The 5654-nt window shown below is 37.9% G+C and overlaps 1 protein-coding gene across 1 annotated transcript in view; it reads right to left on the bottom strand.

Moving 5' to 3' along the window:
- Positions 1-699, bottom strand: part of LOC110462051 — a 32295-nt gene extending 31596 nt beyond the window's left edge. Inside the window, exon 1 of the mRNA XM_021515828.1 lies at positions 617-699. The gene's annotated coding sequence lies outside the window, so the exon portion shown is untranslated. The remainder of the gene's footprint in view (positions 1-616) is intronic.
- Between the last annotated feature and the right edge of the window lie 4955 nt (positions 700-5654).

Raw genomic sequence — 5654 nt, forward strand, 5'->3', positions numbered from 1 at the left:
GGTCATAGTCACGGCAATTCGGTGATGTTTTCGGCACCAAATCGCATATTTCCCGATAAAATATGGCAGATGGAAGTAAATAACGTCTACAAAGGTGATATTTCACAGTAATAAAGAAGTATTTGGTTCATAACTGGATCGTATGGGGTAGTATTGGGTCGTATGGGGTAGTATTGGGTGGTATTGGGTAGTATTGGGTGGTATTGGGTAGTATTGGGTCATAGTCACGGCAATTCGGTGATGTTTTCGGCACCAAAACGCATATTTCCCGATAAAATATGGCAGATGGAAGTAAATAACGTCTACAAAGGTGATATTTCACAGTAACAAAGAAGTATTTGGTTCATAACTGGATCGTATGGGGTAGTATTGGGTAGTATTGGGTGGTATTGGGTAGTATTGGGTAGTATTGGGTAATTAGACGCGCCCATATATACTGATATAGCTCAATCGGCAGTGTACTGGACCTGATAATTACAAGCGAGATGATCACGCAAGGATCACTTGAACTCTAACACGAGGTTAACAGTCCGCTTATTCAGACTATGAACGTAAAAGATAATCAGACAATCAATCTAAAACGTAAATTTAAGCTAAATGTCGACTTTCAACTTACCAAACCATAAAAGTACAAACTTGGTTCCTCTGTTTACAGGCTGCACGCTCTCTGGAAATTTGCGGGACTTTCCCTTTACCGTATGAGCGCCATCTATGTGATTATATATAAATTTACCTCCCCTTTTCTAGACTTGTAATAGTCATAAGATTGAGCATGACACAATCAACGAGCGCATATTTGATTTCTTCGGTTACATGCCACCCAACATACGATGACGCTCATTTAGTTGTTACATTATAGGATGAAAAACAAGATACGACTAAATATTTTATCGAGTAACTGCATATTTGGCAGGATTTACTGTATTAGTGTAGGGTTGGCCACGGTATTAAAATTTTATTTGTAACCTGATAAGTTAAAAAGCTTAATTAATATTATTAATAAAAAATAAGATTAATTCATGTAAAAGGCAGACATTATACTGATATTACATTTTGCAATTGGACACATATATATATATATATATATATATATGTCATCACATATGCCATAGAATTTGTAGTCAGTCATAGTGGATTGGATTCGGTTAATTTAAAGCCTCATTGTGGCATAATTCCAAAGGGGACCCGTATATCTAAATAAATCAATACAATTCACGAAACAGTTGCATAGATAGTTTAGTTTAAACATATTTTATTGATATTTATATACAATGGGAGTTGGGGATAATTATATAATCAGGCCTTTTATGATAGATATAAATAATTCGATCAGGCTTTAACACACAATCATTTGTAAAAAATAAAAATGTTACATGTTGTTTGGATTCAATGGTATGTCCATTACATTTCATATTAAACCAAACAAAACATGAATACTTAATTTTCTTTTGGGACCAAATAGGACATGCACTTTCTGTTTTCCACGAAGAAGTTTATTGTCTATAAGCCAATCTTGACAGGATTCCAGTGTTTTCAATAATCATTTCATATAATTTTTGTATCTTTGTGTGGATAATCATCCTCCTGGTCCGGGGGTCACACTCACCTTCGCTCTCTGCACCCCTGGAACAATTAAGATTGAAGGTTCAGTGTGCGCGACGTTGTTGATGAGACAAGAAGACTAGTTCGATCGTTTGATGTACATCAAAAGAATCTCGCGGTCACGTAACGGTAAAAATTGACAGGCTTTTAAGTCTGGTGTCGCTTCTTTGTAATCTTCAAAAGACAGGTTGGTCAGTTTTGTTTTATTTTACCCTCACTTTTGGCTTTAAAGTTGAGCGTTCGCCCAGGTGAGGAGAGCAATATTAATTGGTTCTGTCCCCGGGCCGGGACATACCAAAGTCATTAAAAATGGTGTTTTTTTTCCCCTGCTTAACATTCAGCATTTAGGGGAATGGCAACAACTGGTTCAACCGTTGTCAGTAAAATGTTACCGGGCGGAATGCTGTGCTGGGTGCCTTCGGCATGATATTTCAGTGAGATAGCACTATAAAGTCGGCATCAGATCCGCGCTATCACAAGGAGGCAAGCACACCAACATACCCTGTCTCCTGCATACACACACCCAAGCACGCATACACTACACACATGGAGGCACGTCCTTAAATTACCTTAGCTGTAAATAGGACGTAAAACCCAACCCAACCCAACCCAACCAAGCCATGCACAAATAATATAGCATTTAAGTACCTACAATACAGCTTTGGGCCAGGTGAGGTGAAATAATCCACCGTAAATTCATATCTTTGCGCAGAAACGAACATCTCTTTCACGCCTCAACCTTAAAATACATAATACATTTGGTCCAAACTACACAACGTATACACATTGGGTTAGGTCAACTGCTGTACCTGAGGGGAAACGGCTTTTGTCACGTACACAAACAATCAGTGTTGCAAAGATTTACCGTTCGGAATTTGGATACTATCAATCCGGAAATTAAGTAACTGGTAAGTATGATTTTGCGATGGAGCCCACCAGGGGATACAATGTATTTGTTGTGATGTTGTACGACGGATTTAGCTGGTGTAATAATAATAATAATAATATACAAATTTATAAAGCGCCCTATATAATTTGTAAAATTACTCTAAAGCGCTATGGATAATAGTAATAGTTATAATTGTGAAACAAAAACAAAGGCTTACAATCACTTTTATACATTTAAGCAAGCAATGTGCACATAATTTAACAAATAAAGGGTGGTATTTACATAACGTCTTTGCAGAGACCCTAAAATGCTGACGTAAAGAGGTGAGTTATGATGTCCCTCTTGAATTTGGCCGGAGTATTTGACTTTCTAATAGTAGATGCTAAGCTATTCCACAACGTGGCCGAAACCCTCCCAAAGCACCGGTTTCCATAGGTCACAGTACAAGATTTTGGGACACACAACAATGGTTCTGACTCTGACCGCAGTGATCTTGACGGCTGATACAGGGTAACACGCTTCTGTAGGTACTGATGAGCTGTTCCATTCAGTGCCTTGTATGCGTACACAAACATTTTGTACTGCGATCTGTATCGTACAGGTTACCAGTGCAATGAATATAACACATGTGTGATGTGCTCTCTCTTTCGAGTACGAGTAACCAGCCGTGTTGCAGTGTTCTTGACCCTCTGCAGACGACTAGTTAGTTTGTCAGATATACCACAGAGCAGGGCGTTACCATAAAGTAACAGAGAGGTAACAAGTGAATGCACCAAAATCTTGCATGCATCTGCAGTTATAAACTGCCGAATACAGCCGATGTTCCTGATCTGGTAGTAACAGGATTTTGCAATAGCGTTACTTGTTTCTCCATGTTCAGCGAACTATCAAATTATACCCCTAGGCTTTTAACAGCTGCAACAGTCTCAATAGTTCTGGCACCGACCTTAAGCTGGAGGGCCAGTGTTTGCTGACACTTTGGGGAAAAAACGATTAGTTCCGTCTTTTCCTCATCCAGATACTGATATCTGTCAGACAAGCTTCCAGACTTTCTGAGACTGTATTCCAACTGTCCTGTGGTTTGATGACCATGTCCTTTTGTGTTTCATCGGCATACCAATCGGTTTGGAGTACATACAATATTTTCGTGGTCCTAACCCCGACCCCTGGGGAACCCCGGAATCTAGTACTTTGTCATGTGAGGTGGAAGATCCGATGGCAACACACTGTCGTCGTTCCCTCAGGTATGACTGTATCCAACATAGTGCGGTATCAGTCACTCCATAAGAGTGTTCCAGACATTTATAAAGTATGCCATGGTCGATGACGTCAAATGCAGCTGACAAGTCCAGCATGACAAGCACCGCTCTGCACTTGTTACCCAATGCAGAAGCTATGTGACTATGACAGTGTTGTGAAATTGCGTGGTTAATAAGAACGGTCATGACGTATGAAACACATTATCACTTTCAGTCCAGAAATTGTATTATTTTCTTGAAATGAAGCAACTTTTATTCACTGGAAAAATAAAGAATATCAAAATGACGGTCCGGGATAAAAATACCCGAGGACGACGGACCCAAACTACTGTAAAACATCTGTTCTTTGTGAGGCAACGAGTTAGAATGTATAGCCATGTAGTATATGTTTGTCTTCAGATGATTAATCACAAGTTCAAATATAGCATCAGAAGGCGTATTGAAAAACTGTTAGAAGTCGTTTGTTCACGTCGTACAAACGGCGCGTGCTGTTTCAGACAATATGACTAAATTCGGACTATGGAAATACTTTATTCATACAAAGAGACTATTTCCAGCTATGTTAAAATTACATAGGAGCCTGCTCCTTCATAACTTTTGTTTCAGAAGTGCTCAGAGATTTATTCTGCTGTTTCAACTTTTTTCAATCCCTTTTACATCTGAAGTTATTACTGTGAATCACACTTCTAATTATTCAGATGATTGATTAACCTAGTTACAGCATGGGGTCGAAAAATGAAATATCAGGCTAAAGGTATTTTTCTGAAAATAAATTCGTATTTTTTGCATCGTAATTCTTGGTAAAGGACATTTTCTATCATGTAGTGCTTGAATATCTATCATCCAGAATGTGAGTTTAATCAAACATTTTGTGAAAATTGTAATGTAAAATCACGGAATTAGATTAGTCTGTTATCTAAGTCCGTGGTAAAATATAGGATTTTTCATTTTTACTATTCTTGTATGTTCATAGTGTGAAGAAGTGGTTCTATTTCAAATAAGTATGCAAAATTTCAGTGTAAAAAAGTGGTGGAAAGTCGCACAACAGCGTATCCTATGTACCCAAAACGTTGAGAGCCTAAGATACCTCCCTGGCGTTCACCAAAAAGCAATACACTTGGGAATGAAGTTCGTTACAAGTATAACCATAAACATTTCAGTACATGTTAGGTCACGAAAAAATCTAAATTTCAATTTGCTTCATCACTGGGCGTGATTGATGAAGTTTTTGCTAATCAATTTTGAGATCAAATGTAATTTTCTTGTCACTTTTTAAAATTTGTTCTTAAACATTTTGTTATCATTTTTTAACGTTTTATCATCAGACTTTCGTTTTTGCATTGCTTTTAGGGGATATTTCATACTCATTTGTTAATATTCATCCCATAATGAAGAGTAAATGTATTGGTGAGGTAGACATCGTATCTTTGCGAAATCTCGTAAATGTAAAGGTACACAAAATGTAAAAAAAATCCATAATATAAATGGCTTTTGAATACACTGATTCAAAGTTGCATAAATTGCTCCAATAAAGAAGTTAGTATTGTAACGTTCCGGGGTCCGTACCCTAGTCGCTTCTAAGGATCCCTGTGCTGTAAGCTTAATTATAACTATACTACAGTTGCAAATATATACAAATATGTGTTACTACCTTGTAACCAGCATACCCATTACCTAATGCTTAATACATGATATGAACAGAATAATTACTGCACGACTATAGAACTAATACCAAAGCTATCTGCTCTGTATCAATATAACACACTACACACACTACCGTACAATCCAGGCAGTACACAACTCGACTACCTAGTCGCGGCTAGCCCTAGTCACTATAGTTGCCCTATAGTCAGCTACCTAGCTATATGACCTAGTCGCGCCGATCACGACAGCCTCATACTAGT

This window comes from Mizuhopecten yessoensis, unplaced genomic scaffold (genome assembly GCF_002113885.1).
Source record: "Mizuhopecten yessoensis strain PY_sf001 unplaced genomic scaffold, ASM211388v2 scaffold10739, whole genome shotgun sequence".
In the NCBI taxonomy this organism is placed as follows: domain Eukaryota; kingdom Metazoa; phylum Mollusca; class Bivalvia; order Pectinida; family Pectinidae; genus Mizuhopecten; species Mizuhopecten yessoensis.